Source organism: Phocoena sinus, chromosome 1, assembly GCF_008692025.1.
Source record: "Phocoena sinus isolate mPhoSin1 chromosome 1, mPhoSin1.pri, whole genome shotgun sequence".
NCBI classification, from domain to species: Eukaryota; Metazoa; Chordata; class Mammalia; order Artiodactyla; family Phocoenidae; genus Phocoena; species Phocoena sinus.
In genome coordinates this window covers 108538114-108562519 of record NC_045763.1, presented here as the reverse complement: position 1 = coordinate 108562519, position 24406 = coordinate 108538114, and the positions used below count along the sequence as shown (strand labels likewise).

General features: G+C 41.0%; 1 long non-coding RNA gene across 2 annotated transcripts; it reads right to left on the bottom strand.

Annotated features, from left to right (window-relative positions):
• Positions 1-14889: 14889 nt before the first annotated feature.
• LOC116764562 lies at positions 14890-24305 on the bottom strand. Of its 2 annotated transcripts, XR_004352934.1 has the most exons (4): positions 24218-24305; positions 18980-19069; positions 17071-17195; positions 14890-15886 (listed from the first exon to the last, which is right to left on the bottom strand). It is a non-coding gene; the product is annotated as an uncharacterized LOC116764562 (long non-coding RNA). The 2 variants fall into 2 exon arrangements; XR_004352935.1 differs by lacking the exon at positions 17071-17195.
• Between the last annotated feature and the right edge of the window lie 101 nt (positions 24306-24406).

Below are 24406 nucleotides of genomic sequence, written 5' to 3'. Positions count from 1 at the left end.
CCTTGAAGCACCATTGTCCTTGGAGCACCACAGAAATTTTATGACTCGTTAAGTAAAAAAAGAAAGTTATTTGGGAGATTGGGACTGACATGTATACACTAATATGTATAAAACAGATAACTAATAAGAACCTGCTGTATAGCACAGGGAACTCTACCCCACTTCGTTGTACAGTAGAAACTAACACAACATTGTAAAACAACTATCCCCCCATATTAAAAAAAAACATCATGGGCTTCCCTGGTGGCGCAGTGGTTGAGAGTCCGCCTGCCGATGCAGGGGACATGGGTTCGTGCCCCAGTTCCAGGAAGATTCCACATGTCACGGAGCGGCTGGGCCCATGAGCCATGGCCGCTGAGCCTGCGTGTCCGGAGCCTGTGCCTCCGCAATGGGAGAGGCCACAACAGTGAGAGGCCCGCGTACCACAAAAAACAAAAACAAAAAAACATTATAGAAAGTGTTACAGAATGTCCCAATTTTTGTTAAAATGAAATAACATTTTATTTGTGCAGTTGTCCCAAGTATTCTGCTGTGTTTGGGGTCCACTGCTACCACAATATATGTAGCATCATGATAGAACAGGGGAGACCCACCTAGCCCACAGGTCCCCTTCCACTGCTGCAGTCTCTGCCCAGCTGGTTCTTTTTTTTAAGCCTAATTTACTTATTTTTTATTTTATTTTTATTATTATTATTTTTTTGGCTGTGCCGCGTGACATGAAGGATTTTAGTTCCCCAACCAGAAATGGAACCCATGCCCCCTGCAGTGGAAGTGCAGAATCTTAACCACTAGACCTCCAGGGAAGTCTTTTCCCCCACCCCCGCCCACCCCGCTGGTTCTTTTTAAGGCCCCTCCCTTTGTGATTTATCTCTAATGATTCCCCAGGGAGGAATCTCTGCACTTTTACCATCACTACCTACTCACCTCCTTCTCCACAAAAGCATCCTCTGAAGATTGGCATTCCATGCCTGAGAGTAAAGAATACTGGTGAGCTGATGAGAAGAGCTGCTTTACACTTTTAGGTTTTATACGCATTTTGGGCTAACGAGAATTAATGTAATCTAAATTCACAAATTCATCTAAATTTGTGACAGAGACACTACACTGTCACAAATTACTATTTAACCGGTAAGTATCTTGTCTATAAAATCATAGAGAAAATGCACTGAAATGGGAATGCCACTGCCATGTTGTACTCTGTTAATGATAGTGAAAGCTGGTTCGACCCTCTGAAAAACTATCCAACGAGAGCCTTCAATATGGAGTACCCTTTAACCCAGTAATCCTGCGAATCTATCCTAAGAAAATAATTTAGAACACATAAAACCTTTATGCACAAAATGTTTATTATAGCATTATTTATGCTAGTGAAAAACTAGAAAAAAACTGGAAACAGGAATAATCGTTTAAGAGGTAAGTATATTATGATACACTCAAAGGTTGGAATAGTTACTTAAGATTGTTATCACCGGTCTCCAAAGGTGGTGGCCAATATGCATGATGTTTTCTTCTTTCTACATAAATATTTATGTAGAATAGTTTTGAATTTGGAAAAAATATTCTTTATTATCTAAAAAGATAGAGTTCAGACTAAATAATCTCTAAGGTTGGGTTCTTTGGAAGCAGATGTTGAGATGGAGTTTGGTATAGATGTTTAGGGGTATCAGAAAGGGAGAGGAAGAAGGATTAAGCAGAGGAAGACATTAAACTGTAGTAAAGACCTGAGAAAATCTTAGCCGCCTCAGTTGGAAGTTAAGAGCAAGCAATGCCCACAAGAGTGTCCCACATGGGGTCAAAATGGCTTGACCTTTATTCTCTCAACCCTCTCAATCACCAAATGCAGGCTGCATGCAGAAGGGCATGACCTCTCTGTTGATCACACTCCCTGCAGGTGGGCAGTAAGTCTTCCCGGAAGAGAGATCTAGGTGGTGTATTTCCATTTATACTACATCCCTCCTAGGTCCAAGTTACTATGCTCCATTTTTATATGCTTATTTACTGAACAAACATATTAATAACAATAATGCAATCTTACATAGCACTTTTATAATGCTTTCACATATGGCATCCTTCCCTAATTTACAGTACTGAACCAAGAAGACTGAGGGATGTTTTTTAAAAGCACCCCCCCACAGCTTTCTCATGACAATTGCTTTCACTGTACTTCAATAAGACCATTTCATCTAATGTTAGTGCTTCCTCTTCTCAACACATCTTTTTCCCCCTACCAGGAACCCTTCTCCTTTTCCCTGTTGGACAGCTATTGCTCTAGTACTGGCAAAAGTCCTTACACTCGTTGTGACATCCTACCCCAACCTCTTCTTCAGGTACCTTCCTCTCTTTTTTCTACAAACTAACTGCCACTGGCTAAAGTTAGAAAATGACCAATACATTATGCACACATGTTCTAGTGACTAATGATAAAGCACTGTTCTTCCAAATACACTCACATTTCAAACATGATCACCAGATATCACACCAAAAGCACAGGCAACAAAAGAAAAAAATTAGACTTCAAAATTTATAACTTTTGTGTATCAAAGGACACTGTCAACAAAGTGAAAAAGATAACCCACAGAATGGGAGGAAATATTTGCAAAGCATATACCTGATAGGGGACTGATATCCAAAATATATAAAGAACTCCTACAAGTCAACAACAAAAAACAAACAACTCAGTTCAAAAATGAGTTTTTTGTTTTTGCTTCTGTTAGTTTAGCTTTTATTGTTTGTTTTACTTTTTAGGTTCATTTATTTGTTCGGTTGCTCTCTTCTTTTTTGTTTTCTAGTTTTTGTGTATGCGTGTTTCTTTGTGTGTTTTTGTCTGTTTGGCTTTGTTTTTATCATATGTCTTGGGGTTTGTTTGTTCATTTTCTTTCTTTTTTTCTTTTTTCTTTTCTTCCATGCTGTGTGGCTTGCAGGGTCTTGGTGCTCTGGCCACAGGTCAGGCCTCAGCCTCTGAGATGGGAGAGCTGAGTCCAGGACGTTGGACTGCCAGAGAACTCCTAGGCCCAGGGAATATTAATCAGCAAGAGCTCTCCCAGAGGTCTCCATCTCAACACCAAGACCTGGCTCCACCCAATGGTCAGCAGGCTCCAGTGCTGGATGCCTCATGTGAAACAACTAGCAAGACAGGAACACAACCCCACCCATTAGCAGACAGCCTGCCTAAAGTCATACTAAGGTCACAGACACCCCAAAACACACCATCTGATGTAGCCCTACCCATCAGAGGGACAAGGTCCAGCTCCACCCACCAGAACTCAGGCACCACTGCCCCCTACCAGGAAGCCTACACAAGGCACTGGAACAACCACACCCACTGGGGTCAGTCACCAGAAGTAAGAGAAACTGAGACCCTGCAGCCTGCAGAAAGGAAACCTCAAACACAGTAAGTTAAACAAAATGAGAAGACAGAGGAATATGCTACAGATGAAGGAGCAAGGTAAAAACCCACAAGAGCAAACAAATGAAGAGGAAATAGGCAATCTACCTAAAAAAGAATTCAGAGTAATGATAGTAAAGATGATCCAAAATCTCGGAAACAAGCAGCCGCATAGCACAGGGAGATCAGCTTGGTGCTTTGTGACCACCTAGAGGGGTGGGATAGGGAGGGTGGGAGGGAGATGCAAGAGGGATGAGATATGGGGATATATGTATATGTATAGCTGATTCACTTTGTTATAAAGCAGAAACTAACACACCATTGTAAAGCAATTATACTCCAATAAAGATGTTAAAACAAACAAACAAACAAAACCTTGGAAACAGAATGGAGAAAATACAAGAAACATTTAACAAGGACCTAGAAGAACTAAAAAACAAACAAGCAGTGACGAACAACACAATAACTGAAATTAAAAATACTCTAGAAGGAATCAATAGCAGAATAACTGAGGCAGAAGAACGGATAAGTGAGCTGGAAGATAAAAGGGTGGAAATAACTGCCAGGGAGCAGAATAAAGAAAAAAGAATGAAGAGAATTCAGGACAGAATCAGAGACCTCTGGGGCAACATTAAACGTGCCAACATTCGAATTATAGGGGTCCCAGAAAAATAAGAGAAGGAGAAAGAGTCTGAGAAAATATTTGAAGAGATTATAGTTGAAAACTCCCCTCACATGGGAAAGGAAATAGTCAATCAAGTCCAAGAAATGCACAGAGTCCCATATAGGGTAAACCCAAGGCGGAACATACCAAGACACATATTATTCAAACTATCAAAAATTAAATACAAAGAAAAAGCAGCAAGGGAAAATCAACAAATAACTTACAAGGGAATCTCCATAAGGTTATCAGCTGATTTTTCAGCAGAAACCCTGCAGGCCAGAAGGGAATGGCAGGATATATTTAAAATAATGAAAGGGAAAAAGCTACAACCAAGATTACTCTACCCAGCAAGCATCTCATTCAGATTCAACGGAGAAATCAAACACTTTACAGACAAGCAAAAGCTAAGAGAATTCAGCACCACCAAACCAGCTCTACAACAAATGCTAAAGGAACTTCTCTTAGTGGGAAACACAAGAGAAGGAAAAGACCTACAATAACAAACCCAACACAATTAAGAAAATGGTAATAGGAACATACATACTTATAATTACCTTAAATGTGAACGGATTAAATGCCCCAACCAAAAGACACAGACTGGCTGAATGGATACAAAAACAAGACCCATATATATGCTGTTTACAAGAGACCCACTTCAGACCTAAGGACACATACAGACAAAGTGAGGGGATGGAAAAAGATATTCCATGCAAATGGAAATCAAAGGAAAGCTGGAGTAGCAATATTCATATTAGATAAAATAGACTTTAAAATAAAGACTGTTACAAGTGACAAGGAAGGACACTATATAATGATCGAGGGATCAATCCAAGAAGAAGATATAACAATTATAAATATATATGCACCCAACATAGGAGTACCTCAATACATAAGCCAAATACTAACAGCCATAAAAGGGGAAATCGACAGTAACACAATAGTGGCGGACTTTAACACCTCACTAACACCAATGGACAGATCATCCAGACAGAAAATTAATAAGGAAACACAAGCTTTAAATGACACAATAGACCAGATAGATTTAACTGATATTTATAGGACATTCCATCTGAAGCAGCAGAATACTTTCTTCCCAAGTGCACATGGAACATTCTCCAGGATAGATCACATATTGGATGACAAATCAAGCCTTGGTAAATTTAAGAAAATTGAAATCATATCAAGCATCTTTCTCAACCACACTGTTATGAGATTAGAAATCAATTATAGGAAAAAAGGCTGTTTCAAAAAAAAAAAAAAAATGGAGGCTAAACAACATGCTACTGAATAACCAAGAGATCACTGAAGAAATCAAAGAGAAAATCAAAAAATACCTAGAGACCAAAGACAACGAAAACACGATGATCCAAAACCTATGGGACACAGCAAAAGCAGTTCTAAGAAGGAAGTTTATAGCAATTCAATCTCACTCAAGAAACAAGAAAAATCTCAAATAAACAATCTAACCTTACACCTAAAAGAACTAGAGAAAGAAAAAAAAAAAACCCCAAAGTTAGTAGAAGGAAAGAAATCATAAAGATCAGAGCAGAAATAAATGAAATAGAAACAAAGAAAACAATAGCAAAGATCAATAAAACTAAAGGCTGGTCTTTTGAGAAGAGAAACAAAATTGATAAAACTTTAGCCAGACTCATCAAGAAAAAGAGGGAGAGGACTCAAATCAATAAAATTAGAAATGAAAAAGGAGAAGTTACAATGGACACTGCAGAAATACAAAGATCATAAGAGACTACTACAAGCAACTCTATGCCAATAAAATGGACAACGTGGAAGAAACGTACAAATTCTTAGAAAGGTATAAGCTTCCAAGACTGAACCAGGAAGAAATAGAAAATATGAACAGACCAATCACAGGTAATGAAATTGAAACTGTGATTAAAAATCTTCCAACAAACAAAAGTCCAGGACCAGATGGCTTCACAGGTGAATTCTATCAAACATTTAGAGAAGAGCTAACACCCATCCTTCTCAAACTCTTCCAAAAAATTGCAGAGGAAGGAACACTCCCAAACTCATTTTATGAGGCCACCATCACCCTGATACCAAAACCAGACAAAGATACTACAAAAAAAGAAAATTACAGACCAATATCACTGATGAATATAGATGCAAAAATACTCAACAAAATACTACCAAACAGAATCCAACAACACATTAAAAGGATCATACACCATGATCAAGTGGGATTTATCCCAGGGATGCAAGGATTCTTCAATATATGCAAATCAATCAATGTGATACACCATATTAACAAACTGAAGAATAAAAACCATATGATCATCTCAATAGATGCAGCAAAAGCTTTTGACAAAATTCAGCACCAATTTATGATAAAAACTCTCCAGAAAGTGGGCATAGAGGGAACCTACTTCAACATAATAAAGGCCATATACGACAAACCCACAGCCAACATCATTCTCCCTGGTGAAAAACTGAAAGCATTTCCTCTAAGATCAGGAACAAGACAAGGATGCCCACTCTCACCACTATTATTCAACATAGTTTTGGAAGTCCTAGCCACGGCAATTAGAGAAGAAAAAGAAATAAAAGGAATACAAATTGGAAAAGAAGAAGTAAAACTGTCACTGTTTGCAGATGACATGATACTATACATAGAGAATCCTAAAAAGGCCACCAGAAGACTACTAGAGCTAATCAATGAATTTGGTAAAGTTGCAGGATACAAAATTAATGCACAGAAATCTCTTCCATTCCTATACACTAATGATGAAAAATCTGAAAGAGAAATTAAGGAAACATTCCCATTTACCATTGCAACAAAAAGAATAGAATACCTAGGAATAAACCTACCTAGGGAGACAAAAGACCTGTATGCAGAAAACTATAAGACACTGATGAAAGAAATTAAAGATGATACCAACAGATGGAGAGATATACCATGTTCTTGGATTGGGAGAATCAATATTGTGAAAATGACTGTACTACCCAAAGCAATCTAAGATTCAATGCAATCCCTATCAAATTACCAATGTCACTTTTTACAGAACTAGAACAAAAAATCTTAAAATGTATATGGAGACACAAAAGACCCCGAATAGGGCTTCCCTGCTGGCGCAGTGGTTGAGAGTCTGCCTGCTGATGCAGGGGACACGGGTTCATGCCCCGGTCCGGTAAGATCCCACATGCCGCAGAGCGGCTGGGCCCGTGAGCCATGGCTGCTGAGCTTGCGCATCTGAAGCCTGTGCTCCGCAACAGAAGAGGCCACAACAGTGAGAGGCCCACATACCGAAAAAAAAAAAAAAAGACCCCGAATAGACAAATCAGTCTTGAGGGAAAAAAACAAAGCTGGAGGAATCAGACTCCCTGACTTCAGACTATACTACAAAGCTACAGTAATCAAGACAATATGGTACTGGCACAAAAACAGAAAGATAGACCAATGGAACAAGATAGAAAGTCCAGAGATAAACCCACGCACCTACAGTCAACTAATCTATGACAAAGGAGGCAAGGATATACAATGGAGAAAGGACAGTCTCTTCAATAAGTGGTGCTGGGAAAACTGGACAGCTACATGTAAAAGAATGCAATTAGAACACTCCCTAACACCATACAGAAAAATAAACTCAAAATGGATTTGAGACCTAAATGTAAGACCAGACACTATAAAACTCTTAGAGGAAAACATAGCAAGAACACTCTTTGACATAAATCAGAGCAAGATCTTTTTTGATAAACTTCCTAGAGTAATGGAAATAAAAATAAACAAATGGAACTTAACGAAACTTAAAAGCTTTTGCACAGCAAAGGAAACCATAAGGAAGACAAAAAGACAACCCTCAGAATGGGAGAAAATATTTGCAAACGAATCAACAGACAAAGAATTAATCTCCAAAATATATAAACAGCTCATGCAGCTCAATATTAAAGAAACAAAAACCCAATCCAAAAATGGGCAGAAGACCTAAATAGACATTTCTCCAAAGAGGACATACAGATGGCCAAGAAGCACATGAAAAGCTGCTCAACATCACTAATTATTAGAGAAATGCAAATCAAAACTACAATGAGGTATCACCTCACACCAGTTAGAATGGGCATCATCAGAAAATCTACAAACAACAAATGCTGGAGAGGGTGTGGAGAAAAGAGAACCCACCTGCACTGTTGGTGGGAATGTAAATTGATACAGCCACTATGGAGAACAGTATGGAGGTTCCTTAAAAAACTAAAAATAGAATTACCATATGATCCAGCAATCCCACTACTGGGCATATACCCAGAGAAAACCATAATTCAAAAAGACACATGCACCCCAATGTTCACTGCAGCACTATTTACAATAGCCAGGTCATGGAAGCAACCTAAATGCCCATTGACAGACGAATGGATAAAGAAGATGTGGCACATATATACAATGGAATATTACTCAGCCATGAAGAGGAACGAAACTGGGTCACTTGTTGAGACGTGGATGGATCTAGAGACTGTCATACAGAGTGAAGTAAGTCAGAAAGAGAAAAACAAATATTGTATATTAACACATGTATGTGGAACCTAGAAAAATGGTACAGATGAACCGGTTTGCAGGGCAGAAGTTGAAACACAGATGTAGAGAACAAACGTATGGACACCAAGGGGGGGAAAGCCGCGGGGTGTGGTGATGGTGGTGTGATGAATTGGGTGATAGGCATTGACATGTATACACTGATGTGTATAAAATTGATGACTAATAAGAACCTGCTGTATAAAAAAAATAAAATTAAAAAATTAAAAAAAGAAAAAACAAATATCATATATTAAAACATATATGTGGAATCTAGAAAAATGTTAAAGATGAACCTGTTTGCAAGGCTGAAATAGAGACACAGACGTAGAGAACAAATGTGTCGATACCAAAGGAGGGAAAAGTGGAATGAATTGGGAGATTGGGATTGACGTATATACACTAATATGTATAAAATAGATAGCTAATGAGAACATGCTGTATAGCACAGGGAACTCTAGTTAGTGCTCTGTGGTGACCTAGATGCGAAGGAAATCCAAAAAAGAGGGGATGTATGTATACATACAGTTGATTCACTTCGCTGTACAGCAGAAACTAACACAACATTGTAAAACAACTGTACCTCAATAAAAGTTAAAAAAAACCAAGACAAGAGAAAAAAAAAGTGAGCCTTTTGACTTAAATACAAATTTCTCCGAAGAAGATATACAAATGGCCAACAAGCATATGAAAAGATAATCACCATCATTGGGGAAATGCAAACCCAAACCACAGTGAGATTCCTCTTCACCTCATTAGGATGGCTATTATAAAAAAACAAAAAGAAAACAGAAAATAAATGTTGACAAGGATTTGGAGGAATTGCTACTCTTCTGCATTCCTGGTGGGAATGTAAAATTGTGCAGCTGCGATGGGAAATATTATGGTGATTTCTCAAAATATTAAATACAGAATTACCATACGATTTAGCAATTCACTTCTGGATGTCTCCCCAAAAGAACTGAAAGAAGGGATTCTAATAGATATTTGCACACCCATGTTCACAGCAGTACTGTTCACAATAGCCCCCAAAATGGAAATAACACAAATGTCTATCAATGGATGAAGCGGTATATACATACAGTGGAATATTATTCAACCTTAAAAAGGAAGGAAATTCTGATATGTGCTACAACATGGATTAACCTTGAAGACATTATGCTAGGAGAAATAAGCCAGACGCTGAAGACCACATATTGTATGACTCCATTTATATGAAATGTCTAGAAATGGCAAATCCATAAAGACAGAAAGTAGATAAGTGGTTGCCAGGGGTTGGCAGAGGGGGAGTGGAGAAAGACTGCTCAGGAGTATGAGGTTTCTTTTTTTTTTTTTTTTTTTTTGCGGTACGCGGGCCTCCCACTGCCGCGGCCTCTCCTGTTGCGGAGCACAGGCTCCGGACGCACAGGCCCAGCGGCCATGGCCCACGGGCCCAGCCGGCCCGTGGCACGCGGGATCCTCCCGAACCGGGGCACGAACCCACGTCCCCTGCATCGGCAGGCGGACCCTCAACCACTGCACCACCAGGGAAGCCCATGAGGTTTCTTTTGAGGGTGATGAATGTTTTGGAATTACAAGGTGGTGATGGTTGCACAACCTTGTGAACATACTAGAAATCACTGAATTGTATACTTTAAAAGCATGAACTTCATGATAATAAATTATAGCTCAATTTTTTAAAAAATTCAAGTAGTTCCAACTTCATGAAGACTTCCCTGAGCATCCTGGTTAGTTAACCACTCCCTCCTATGCACAACCTTTAGATCACACCTTTATTGTAGACTTATGTAACTTTTTGTAATATACCATCTCTTCTGCTGATTATGAGTGCTTCTAGACAGGACTTTGTCTTGTCTGTGCCTGTATCCTCAACTGGCCACAGTGCTTAAAACTCAGGACGGTAGATAGAGGTTGAATTGGAAAGATTATCTACTTTCCAAGACTTTACCATACACAGCAATATTGAGCAATCCATTTCTTGGATATAACAAATATTATTTACATACTGTGTGTAAGACTTTAGTGATATAAAAACAAAGATGCATAGTGTCTACCTTAGAGGAACTTACAAATTTTTGGTGGAAATAAGTGTACTTAAGTAAGTACAATACAAGGCAGAAAATAAGTACCATGTGAATGGCATAATGATCCACACCTAAGAGTCTGGCAAAGTAGAAAATTACTACCTTGGGGCTGATCAGTAAGCTTTTGTGCAGGTAGAGGCATGAAAGTGATCTTTAGGGATGTAGCAAGATGTTAAAATAAAAGCTTTAGTTGAGGCACATTCCAGAGCTATGTGTTAGACCAAAACATAGATGGTAAAAAGGGGAGAAGGGAGAGAGAGGTAACTCTCAAATGGTCATCCACATTGACGGCATAAAGGGATGCTGATAGGAAGCTTTTTGAGATGGATTTCTTTGGAAAGAACTACTGTGTATGAAGAATTCTACCCTCCTCACTAAGGGTGAATGAGGAGGAGAAGGGATATCCGCTCCTTATCTCAAACCAAAGGACAGGACTTTGAGGGAACCATCTGCGGAGCTTAATGTGTGTCTCCTACAGTTTGAGGGACACAGGTCTGCTGACTGGATCACACTGGAGAAATCAAAATGTCGAGGGCTGAGGTGTGGGGAGGTAGCTACACTCCCAGAGTCTGTCTGGGTGAATGGTGTCTCCTATGGACCAAATGAGATCCCTGAGGGAAAGGGAATTGACATGGTTATGCTTAGCCCCTGGTCGAAATGGCCTCCTGCGGGGGTGAAAGCTGGAAATGAACTGCTGCTGGACGTGTAGATGCTGCAGAAGTGGGGAAAGGGAAGGTCTCTGAGGAACCCATGAAAGTCCCTCAAGAGGGAAATTGGCTTCAAAGATCTTCAAGGTCCAGAGAGCACCAGCTAGATCACTTCCACAGCATCAATCAACCAAGAATTCTATGAATCCACGAATTCCCCTCCCCAGGCTCCAGACCCTGAAAGGGCCAAAAACAAGTTTGTAAGATGGGAGAAGAGAAGAAGGAGCATGAGAGGAGGAAAGAGAGAAGCCAAGAGCCCCTCTCCCCCGATCTTCAAATTTCAGACTTCTAGCCTGCAGCCAGCTGAAGCTGGAGGAGAGGACACACTTCAACTGTAAGTTGAAGTTACAACAATTCTCATCTCGGACTCCCATTTAAGTGCCTGGTTGACATTTTGTGCCCTAAAAAGTGACAGCACTGTTATTACCTCTGAGGGACAACCTTTGTCTTTTCTAAATGTAAGAGAGAAATAGCCCCTTGGTGCAGACTTAAAAAGATAGTGGGAGACAAAAACGAATTTGCTTTAAGATTCCATTCTACCAGTTGTGCTCGTCCCATGTGACCTTTATAGGTAAAAATTGAAGAAGGGGCCTCCAGCAAAGGAATAGAGGTGATTGGATCCAAGCTCTACTTGGAAAAGGAAACACAGATAAACATATCTATCCCCCGGGATGGGGATGCAGGAGGGCGGCTGGGACTGTAGACAAGGGGCTGACAGGAAGGGCCTCCAGCGCCAAGCTAAACAGTCATTTAAATCCTGGATAGAATTTCAGGAGGTTTTGGTACTTATTTCACATATTAAGTACCCGAGATCAGTAAAACTAAGTATTTATTACATTTCAAATATAAAAATTCATAAGCATAAATGCAAATATACTGAAATACATTAACCATATCACTTTAATATAAAAATAAAATATTGCTTAAAGGAAATTCTACATAAAATAGTTTAATTGGGGCTTAAAATGAAGTAAAATTACAATTGTTTTTAAAGTGATATTAGTCTATCAACGATATCATCAAGCTGTGAAAAACTTTCCAGTTGCTAAAAAATTCTGAATGTATGCTGGTTAAGGGAATGATAAGGAGATAGTTATAAGACGTCCTTAAATATCAGTATTTTCTCTAGTCCCTTATCTTCAAACAACCCTATCTCTTCGTTAATAAGTTTGAGGAGATTTTTTGGGGGGGAGGCAATATTTTCTTTCTTTGCAGGGACAATATTTGTTTGTAACAAGCTGTTTTTGTTTGTTTGCTTCAAAGAAAGTATTTCTCACTTGTCTTCATCTTCCTGTCTCATCTTACATAAACGGAGATTCTAATGTGGACACCATATTAATACCAATAGCGTTCTGTTCCTATTCCATTTGGTGGAAATCTTTGTAGTAGATAAGAACTATTCTTGCATTATAAGCTTTGCTTTGGTGGTTGTTATTTTCTTCTTTTGTTTAAGGATTATGGAAGTATAGAAGATGGCTTTCTAAACAAGCGTACTTATATCTGATTCAAGATTTTAATGAAGCATGTCTCTGTGTATCAAGACATAAATGATTCAGATTTTTTAAACTCTAAAATAATTGTATCACACCAACAGAAATGCCAGTATTCCAGGACTTTAAAACAGCATGGAAGACCAGAGTGGTGGACCATTAAACACTGATATTGTAAATCATTCTTCCATGGGCAATGTGGAGCCAATAGAGACATTTAAACAAGGAGATGACAAAGATGTATAGACACAGATGTGACCGGTAAGACTTGTAGAGAGTATTAAGCCCACCTTCTTCTGCCAAAAGGTCAGCAACTTCAGCTTGAGTCACTGACAATCACATAGGAAGGTGATTAATGAGGGGAAGAAAGCTGGGAGAGAGGCATGCAAACATCTGTTGTTTCCCCCTCATCATCCAGTCACCTTTTTCTGGTAAAAACAATTCCGAGTCTCCTTTGAAGAACTACCTGTACCCTTTTTGCTCATGTGGGTGGGTTTGACTTCCCCTTCAACTCCAGAGATGGTTGGAAATTATTTCTTATAACTTAAAAAACACGTCTCATCTTGCAAATGACCGAGGCCCAGGACTTGTTTATATGGGGGGAAATCTTTGTTTCTAGATATACTGAGTAGTAAAGAGATAGAACTGCTATAGCCATTGTGTGACCCAGGGAGGAGCTAGGAGGCACCAGATAAAGTTTCACAGAAAAGGCAAAAGAGTGAGAGATGGAGCTGGAGGCTTCAAAAGAACCAGAAACCATTATTATCTGAGCTTTTACCCAGCTAAGCCTTCTGAAGTTTTCAATTACATGGGCTAATTAATTCTTTTTCTTTTTTCATATTAAGCCAGCTTGAGTCAGTTTTCTGCCATTTGCAACAAAGTTCTAAATGATATTCAGGGGAAAAAAGCCATCAATCAGGACTGAGGTGATGGTAGGAAGAAAGACTTACGGGTGAGAATTCATGAAGGAAAAACAGTTTCAATCTCCCATGCTACCATGTTGCATGGTATCATCCATGCAAAATGTCACACAAATTACTACCCCTCCCCCAATGAGTTGAGCAGTATAATATCTGTGGCTCATAGTGTATATATAATATACACTATATATAATATCTGTGGCTAACAGATTTCAGACAGACATGGGTCCACATTCAGACTACCTAGACTCTGCCCTTAAGATCGGGGCATCCTTGGACAAGTTACTTAACTTCTGTTCTCTAACCTCAGTTTCTTTCTCTATGAAATGGTGATAGGACCTTCCACTTAAGTTACTAGGAGGATTAAATGACACACTGCATGAGAAAGATTTAGCATAACGCTAGGTATAATGTTATTGATAGTTTCTCTTTTCCAAGCTTGCTGGAGATTATCACTTATAATGTTATTGATAGTTTCTCTTTTCCAAGCTTGCTGGAGATTATCACTGGGGAAAAATTTTGTTGGAAGTGAAACTACCAATGTTACCTGCCTCCATGTTTATCTTTACCTCCTTTCCCATCTTAATGGAAAGAGGTGACCCTTAATGAAAGAGGATTTCAGGCTCTCTCTGCCTAAGGCCGATCTTAGTTGGAGAGGTGACACACCTCCTGTCCAAGACTGATCCTTCCTCCTTTCTTCTTTATCACAGCTCCCATTTCCTTAGCGATTTTGCCCCATCAATGGTATCTTTTTGTGTTAATTGTCCCCCCTGCCCCCGCAGCGGGCAATTTTCTCCCATTTTGTAAAAAACTCTCCCAGAATAAAATAATCCCCTCCTATCAGTAGTTCTCGAAGTGTGATCTGAAGAACTCCTATATCAGAATCACCTGGGGACCAGCTAAGCCTCTGGTTACCTCGCCATCACCCTCTCTCCCATGTATGCTGTGGATATTTCACTTTCCCATGTTCCTCAAATCTTCAAGAAGTACCAAACCTAACCCCCCACCCCACTGATTCTGCAGAAAAAAGAAACTATCCCTCCGCAAACCCCTCTAATTCCCACACTATAAATGTAACTCCACGTATGCCTGTTCTTTCTTCTTTCCCACCTGTCAACATTGACAATACGTACCTTCTCCTTCTGAGGCTAATGACTTTTACATTTATTTCTCATCATTTCCTACCCTCTTAAGCACTTCACTCGATTATCCTGTCTCTTGTATTTTCAGCCTCTTCCTATCTATAGCCTTCTTTCTATCAACATTTAAACATACATAGAAACTTATCCCATCTTCAAAAGACAGTTCTCCCTTAACTTCCTGAATCAAACACCTCCCGATACTGTATTTGTTCACCTCCTCTTCTCAGCTAAACTTCTTGAAGATGTCTACACTTACTTCCCACTCACTACCCACTTCTATTTAATTTTCACCCCACTATTTCATTGAAACCGCTCTCACTTTAGTGACCAAAGAATATTTTGTCAAATCCAGGAGACACTTGGTCCGTCCATCACTTGACTTCTCAGTTCCATTTGACACTGCTGTCCACTCCCTTCTTCTTCGAACCTTTCTTCTCTTGGCTTCCTTGATACCTAAGTCTTTTCTATCTCTGCCACTCCTTATCATTCTCCTTCTCAGGCCTCTCTTTCTCTGCCCTTCCCTTAAATGGTGGTGTTCCCTACATTACTGAGCAAGGGCTCGCTGCCTGATGTGCATAGAAGCCAGTACTATGGCACTGATTTTTGAGAAAAGAAAGAGCTTTATCACGAGGTCGACTGACAAAGAGACAGGAGGCAAGGTTTTCAAACCTGTCTCCTCAAGCCAGAGTCTGGGGTGAAATTTAAGGGGTTAGTGGAATTTCAAACCTGGATGGTGATTGATTGGTTAGTCTTGAATTAGTCCATATGAGCTACTCATGCTGCTGGAAGTCAGCTTTTCCTTATTGAAGGACTTCTCACTTTGTAAAGGGCTCTGGTGGCAAGATTTCTATTCTTTGAGTTCTGTAGACTCTTGGTTCCAAGGTCATCCTGGAGACACAGGTTCCTGTCTTGCACATGCACAGTGCTATCTCCGTAAAATAACTCCAGCTTTGATTAATCAACAACCTGTTTTAAGGAAGTTAAACCAGTTTAAGCCGGTGCTATTTCAGTTTGATTAATCAACAACCTATTTAAAGAGACAAAAACAGTTGAGGCTGGTCGATGTTTTACGTACTATTTCAATTCTCCCCTTTTTCTTTGTACATTCCTCAGTCTTCTTTTTTTTTTGGTACGCGGGCCTCTCACTGTTGTGGCCTCTCCCGTTGCGGAGCACAGGCTCAGCGGCCATGGCTCACGGGCCCAGCCGCTCCGCAGCATGTGGGATCTTCCCGGACCGGGGCACGAACCCGTGTCCCCTGCATCGGCAGGCGGACGCTCAACCACTGCACCACCAGGGAAGCCCCATTCCTGAGTCTTGAGGCAAATAGGGCAATGACCATTCTAGCTGTTCCTGCTGATTGGGGGTGTGAATGTTTATAACAGGAAGGAAATTGTTTTGCATTTTATTATAAATATTTGCAAATTCTAGCTTGAACTCTTGTCTTGAGCAATCATCATGTGAGTGGGGGAGGCCTTTTTAAATATACATGATAGACAGTAAGTACAAAATCTGATGAGTGAAAGGATTAACCCTAAGATACACAGAACTATGACTCCTAACTTTAACAGTCCTTCAAAAACAGACCTTACTCCTTTGGGAATCCATGAAAACATATTATAGTATCTAATTCTTCTGCAATATGAGCTACTCATGCTACATGATCATTTTCAAAACTGCAATAATACTTTGTCTTAAGGAAGGGTTTCCCATATAACATTTCATAAGGGCTCATTTGGAGCTTGCCTCTAGGGGCTACTTTTACCCTAAGCAGGGCAACTGATAAGACCTTATCCCAAGTTAACTTGGTTTCTTGACATATTTTGGTGATTGTCTCTTCTAAGGTAGGATTCCTCTTTTCAGTCTTTCCCGTAGACTGAGATCTCCATGAAGCATGTAACTTTCACTATATTCCGAGGGTCTGAGACACCCCTTGAGTTATCTTGGCTATGAAATCTCCTCCACTGCCACTTTGAATAGAAAGAGGCAACCCAAAAGGAGGGATGATTTCTCTTAGTAGGCCTCTGTTACCTCAGAAGCTTTCTCTATTCAGCATAGAAATGCTTCGACCCATCCTGTGAAGGTGTCCACAAATACGAGCAGATGTCTATTATTTCCCATGCTTCTTGGCGTAACAGTAAAGTCTACTTACCAATCATCTCCTGCTTTTGTCCCTCAGGTTTGCACCCCTTTCATTATCGGGCGTGGCCTGGTTTTAGGATTGTTTCTGATGCAGATCAGGCAATTTTTTATTACTTTTTGGATGGGCCTTTGAATCTGCGAACCAACAATAAACCTTTGTAGCCAATGATAGGTTGCATCCCTCCCATAATGGGCTCCTTGATGTAGATGAGTAATAATTCTTTCCATTAAATGCTCAGGTGTAAGCACTAGTCCCTGTTCATTATAAATCCAGCCTCATTTGGTTGTTTGGTACCGAATACCATCTAAGTCTTCCGAGAGTCATCGTGAAATCCCCATCAGTCTGCTCTCCCTAGATCCATTTCCATTTCTGACTGCCTGTTTTAGAGCCCGATCAGCCAAATTATTTCCTTTAGCTATATAACTATCAGTCTTTTGGTGGCCCGGGCAATGTACTATGGCTACTTCTTTCAGCATTATAACAGAGTCTAATATGGCCAGTATCTCCTCTCCGTGTTTCTTTTCTTCCTGATATTAGTAGACCTCTCTTTCCATATGGCCCCATGGGCATGCACTACAGAGAAGGCATACTTAGAATCAGTATAAATGGTAACCTTGGGAACTTCCCTTGTGTTCCAGTGGTTAAGACTCTGTGCTTCCACTGCAGGGGGCATGGGTTCAATCCCTGGTCAGGGAACTAAGATCCCACATGCAACATGGCGTGGCCAAAAAAAAAGCAAAAACACTATTAAAAATAAATAAATAAACGGTTGCCTTTTCCTTAGCTCCAAGGTGCAGGGCTCTCATGAGGGCTATGAGCTCTGCCTTTTGGGCAGATGTACCTGGAGGAGGGCTTCTGCTTCTAGGACTTCCTGATGAGTTACTATTGCATATCCAGCCTTTGGAAGTCCCCAGTCCATGAAGTTGCTCCCATCCATAAACATTTCCACGTCTGGCTTTTCTAAAGGCTGATCAGTCAGGTCAGGTCTGCTAGAATAGACTTCTTCAATTTTTTTATGGTATGGAATGCCTTATGGCATTCCGGAGTGCAGCTTAATGGTTCATTGTCATTTCCTCTAAGAGCCTCATATAGGAGTTTGGCCATGTGTCCAAAGTTAGGAATCCAAATATGACAAAACCCAGCCATTCCTAAGAATCCTTGCAATTGCCTTCTGGTGGTGGGTACAACCACCCTAGCTAATGCTTCCCTTCAATCCGGCAGTCAGTTTCTTTGTCCTTTTGATAACTCAAATCCTAGATATTTTACAGTTGGTTAAGAAATTTGCACTTTCCCCTTGGACTTTATATCCCTGGTCTGCCAAAAATTTTAAGTGAGGATTGTATTTTGGTCTGAAGCTTCCTTAGTTTTACTAGCATCCACATATTGAAGTAACATTCCCTCATTTAATTGGAGGCCCCTTAAATCCTTGGCTAAGGCTTCCCTGAAGATGGTGGGAGCATTCTTAAATCCTTGCGGGAGTGCCATCCAACAATACTGTTGTCTTATATTAGTCTCTGGATCATCCCATTCAGAGGCAAACAGTTCCTGGGACTCAGGACTTAGGGATATGCAATAAAAGGCATCTTTTATATCCAGAATTGTTTGTAAACCAGCAAAAGTCTCCAGATAAAGCTGCATAAGGATTTGGCACACTGAATGTATCCTCTACAATTTGGTTAATGGCTCCCAAATCCTGCACAAAACGATAATCTTTTGTCCCAGGTTTTCATACCGGCAGGATTGGAGTGTTATATGGGGAATGACAAGGTCAGATTAATTGGGATTTAAGACAGGTGGTTAGCAGAGGCTTTATACCTTCTTTCGCATACCTCTTCAAAGGGCACTGCTTTAAATTTAGAGTCTTGGTGCCTGGACAGAGCTCTGCTACTATTGGGTCAGCCCAAACATATGCTCTTACCTTTTGTAGAATTTCTTCAGGGACTTCTGGTTGAGGCTCATCTCCCAGTTGTAATAGTGCAGCTTGGAGGGTGCACACTTGTTTTTTCTGCTGAGAAAGTCATTTAATTTTGTTAGTAGACCTTGCCTCAACAAGGGAGTAGGGCATTCAGGCACATATGGAAAGCTGTGCTTTAAATATGCTTTTTTCCAATTATACAGATCAGAGATAGAAAAGGAGGAGGGCACATATACAGATCCCCTGGGTTGACCTTGGTCATTTAGACCTGTGGGAACTTGTCTCCATGGATATTTCCCTGCCTGAAGCAGAGTACCCCGTGGGTCAAACTGAGTACCCTCACAGGTATGGGGAGGGGAGACCCTGTTGACTATCTGGTAAGGAAGGGTACAGGGCTGGGGCCAGACCTGGGGCTCTAGGAGGATTGCTGATGGAAGCCTTGGCACCACTCGGAGGGATTTCCCCCTTCATGAGGCGGGGGAATGGCGGGAGGCACCAAAGGAGGAGACAAATGTAGTTGAGATCATTACTGGCTCTGACTCAAGGAAAACAGGTTTTTCCTGAGGGCCTTCCTCTGAACCATAACTTTACATATCTTCTGCAAATTCTTATTCTGATATAGAGACTCAGGTTTCGCTGCTGAGAACTGTTCAGCAGTTTTAACTGCTGAACAAAATAACTTAGAAAAAGCAGTCGAGGTCCGACGTCGTGAGCCCACTACCTGTGCTTGCCTACTCCTGAACTGAAGAAAGTTGATAACCACAGTGCAAGGCAGAGCTGATGGTAGGACAGCCAAGGTTCTCCATCTGGGAGTTCCTTCTCTGAAGAAAAACAAGCCCTTCCTGAAGTCTGAGTTTTGTAGCTGGCTGACCAGATTTCCTTCACTATATTGCTCAAAATAGTATGTGTGTGTGTGTGTGATACACGCACACACACATACACACACACTTAAAAGCAGTTCAATGCTAGCTCCTTGATAGCTTGGCTCATACAAAAGAGGGTTAAAATTCTCAATGAAGACAAACTAAAATGTGTCTAACTGTAAAAGACTCCTCCCTTGTAAGAAACAGGGATAAAGCTGATTTTGTCCCATTTCTCCACTCTTTTGCAAACCAAGTCTAATTGTAAAATAGTCCTACAATTAGAAGACCCATTCTTGCGCCATTTTCCCCTGACCCCAGTTGATACTGGGCCAGGCAGTGGTACAAACGAAAATCATTTTCTTCCTTTTCATAACTCCAGTATACCATATACAGTAGGAACTCAAATAGAACACCAAGAACATAATACATTAAAAATTACAGAATAAAAGCACATCACTAAAAGAACCATATTGTTATCAGAAAGGACAGGTACAAACAGAACAAAGCACAAACTTACTGATAGAGATCTATACCCAGGTGACTCTAGTTATTATCTGCATTAGAAACATTATCTCCATCTTCAAAATACTTCAATCTTCTCAGGCCATTCTCTAGATGTATTTAAGAGCTATTTTCTCAAAAATGTTCTTGTCAAGTTTTGCTTGTGTTTTGGAAGATTTTTTGCTTTATTTTACAGTTGGCTAAATGTAGGCCAAGTTTGACTACTGTATTTCTTATTTAAACTGCAAGTAATTATATATTGTAAAATCACTGTCCTGTTACTACCTTAACAATCTCAACCTTCCTAAAATATCTATTTGTCTAATAACATTGCCCCACCTGTTTTTTTTCTCTTTAATCTGTCTTTCCTCAAATCACTCTAAAGACACAAAGCTTTGCCTTTTAATCCATGCTGACCTCCCATTTGGAAATTGATGATTTCTCCTAGCTCCCATTTCACTGATTTTACTCCTTATATTTCCTAATTACTTTTACTGTGCTTACTCTATTCCTTAGACTGATTGATATATCATGTTTTTTTTTTTTCTTTCCCCCCCCCTTCCTGTTAAATTAGCAGGGGTACTGTTAACATTCCCCATTTTGGAAGTGTTTTCTCCTCAGGATAGCCAGAGCAAAATGACAGGAAGCAGATTCAGCAAAGCTTTGCTGCAGTCATCCAATAGTTAACCCTATTGGCCAATTCCTCACAAATAAAACAGTCACGGACAAACACAGACAAGCAGAGAAATCCAAAGACCGCAGGCTCTAACCCAGGGTTTGGGACTCTAATCCTTTGAGTACGCCAGCAGCTGTAACCTTTTATATGGACTCCCTTAGGGTGGGGCTTGAACCCACAAACCTGACTTGCCTCCGGAAATGTTGCCACCAGAGCCCTTTGCAAAGTGAGAAGTGCTTCAATAAGAAAATCCTGGCTTCCAGCAGCATGAGTAGCTCATATGGACTAATTCAAGACTAACCAATCACCATCCAGGTTTGAAATTTCTCTAACCCCTTAAACTTTGCCCCGACCATAGATCAAGGAGACAGGTTTGAGAGCCTTGCCTCCCGCCTCCTTATCAGTCGACCTCAAGATAAAGCTCTTTTCTCAAAAGCCAGTGCCATAGTATTGGCCTCTATGCGCGTTGCACAGTGAGCCCTTGCTCCGTAACACTCAAGAGTCCTGTCCTAGCCCCCTGTTTCTCTCCTACTCGACTCACTCACCCTGGGAATCTTAACCACTCCTATTGTTTCAATTAATAACTATGCGTGGAGGAGTTTCACCTATATATTCCTACTCCAAATTTATTCTGAGTTCCAGATCCATGAAATCTAGAGGGCATTTGTACTTAAATGCCTCACAGGTAACCTCATAATGTACATATTCAAAATTAACTTGCTAATTTCTGCTCAACCTCCTCCCGGTAAAAGGCATCCTCTGCAAGTTGCCCGACCCAGGAACTAAGAAGTCATCCTTGACGCCTTCCTCCCTCTCACTCTCTATTGTTAACTCTGCCTCCTAAAGGTTTCACACCTGGAAGCCTGCAACAGCCTGACCTTTCTCCAGTTTTGCCCCCCTCCAATCCAGGGTGATATCCTGGAGGAAAAGATCACAGTTACACTAGCTATTAGGTTCTAAATATTTGCTGTGGTTAAGTTTAAAATTAAGCTCCAAGCTTCCTATCAGCCAAGGCAAAAACGAAAGAAAAGTAATCTTCATATGTTTTAATGTTTGTTCTAATGCTAACACTAAAACAAATTTCTCAAGAGGCGATTTATATAGGGAGCAATAAGTGATGTAATGAACAATGTCCTCAACAACATTCCTACGATATATTCTATAATTTCATTCCGCAAGTATTTATGGAGTACTTATGACTCAGGCACTGTGTTCACTACTGGAGATAAAACAGTGAATGTGGTTGTTTCTTATCTCATAATTCAAACCGAGTTTTGGCATAATATTAAAGCCAACCCTCTGAGGACAATTTGGTGGGAAGAGGGCTTATTTCCCAAGCCAAACCTGCCTGATGGTAAAGCCAAGGTCACAATATCAGTTGCTCAGTCCCCCACGGCCTACCACCCCCCACCCTTGCCACTCTGCAGCCCCAGAGCATGATTTCAGGATTTCTACCCTTTCTTTTAAACTGCAATTTACTAACACTACCAGCACCACCATACATAACACACCAAATATTTACAGGGCTTCCCAAGTGTTGTCTCCCATGTGCTGACAAACAGTGCCACATGGAATCTGTCATTTTCCAACCTCCCTTGCTCTGGCTTCCTGCAGAGATCTGTTGCTAAGACAGCCACAGCACTGCTCCTCAACTACACACGGGCACCCCAGCAGCACAGGCTCATCCAGGTCAAAGGTGCTGCTCGTGATGCCTGACAAGTCTGTGCTGAGGCTGCCAGGGTAAGGGTGTGGACTAGGGTGGCCTGTCCATTATGCAGAAGGGAATGGCATCCAGAGGCCAACATTACATTGCCTTGAAGCTGCTCTGATGTGCTAGCACAACCAGGACTGCTGAAGCTGCTCAAACACCAGGGCCCTTCTGCACTAAAGTTATACCATGTTTTCACTCAACTGCTGAGAACAGCTTTCCCCACTGAGGTTACATTTCATTACACAGGTTCCGAAGCTGAGTTGTCTGGTGCTCCTGATACCTTACTTCAGCTAGAAAAACAGCTTTCAGTTTTTAATAGTATCAGGACACACAGTAAGACTCTGAGAAGTGAGTCCATGGGCTAGGCCAGGGGGAAAACTGTGACAATGTGCAGTGTTCCAAACTGACCCTTCCCGACAGTAGGACATTCAGAATTTTCTAGGTGAGTGAACTAGTTTAGACTCAGGTCAGGAGCCATACTCCGTAAGTATGTTGCCCTCACATCTTGCCCCGTTTGATTCAATGACAGAATCTAGAATGATAAAAGAATTGGTTGGATGGTGTTAAAAAGAAAACCACAGGCCCAAAGTGGCATCACTAGTGCTAAAGCCCATGATACCAAACCTAGATTTATTATCTAGGTTTAGTACCCATGTCTAATTGCAGTTTCTGCCTCCCCCAGAAATGTAATGTTAAGGGACCAGTATGGAATTTTCTGGTTAAGCACCAGTAGGGTAACCTGTCACGTGGTCCCTCTCCATCAACCCCCATTCCCACCCCCAGAAGAGGCAATCTGCATGATAAAACCCTTGCGGGGGGGGGGGGGCCTTCCCAGAAAGGGAACCCATCTTTTCTTTTTTTAATACCTTCTTGCCCCACCCTCCTGCCTATTAAAAGCCTTCCATTTTGTACAACCACTCCCAGCATTCTTCTAGTTGCTAGATGGGATGCTGCCCAATTCATGAATAGTTGAATAAAGCCAATTAGATCTTCAAATTGACTGAATTTGGTTTTTTTTTAATGTAACATATTCAGACTCTCCTCACAACTTGACCTTTGCCTTGAGATAGACACAGATGGTTTCATTGTGCCCTGTTGCAAAGATCTGGAATAGTGGTTTGGGGCCGCTGTAAATTCATGAGAAACCAGACCAGCAGGTGGTTGAGGCTTAGCTAAGGTGCTTAGTCACTGGGACATCTGCACGCAGGGCCTGGATTTTTCCACAAGAAATATTCTGGATGTAAATAAACACATCAATGAGCTTGAAGTTCTGTAAGTTTGCAACGATTTAAGCCTCTAAACATAGAAGGGAGACAGCAAATGAAAATTAAATATAAAGCGCCTAGTGCCGCCCTTCGCAAACGGTACTTGGCTCTTAATTCAAGAACCCCAACTTCCAGGACTTCAAGGAAGTCTTCTACCCTCAGTAGACTCAAAATAAATCGGCTCCACTACCCAATTCTATCTCCCCCTGCCTTCATGTCGCCTACCCAATCAGCTTGGCAAACTCGCGGACTCACTCCTACACACGCTGACCGCCAGCTCCTGGAGACTTCCAACCTGCCGGCCTGAGGGGCTAGGCCCACTGCCGGGGGCGGGGTAATACCTCCCGGGGAGGGCCCGCGGCGCGCAGCCTTGTGGGAGTTGTAGTTCTCGCAACTCAGAGCCTCCGGATAGGA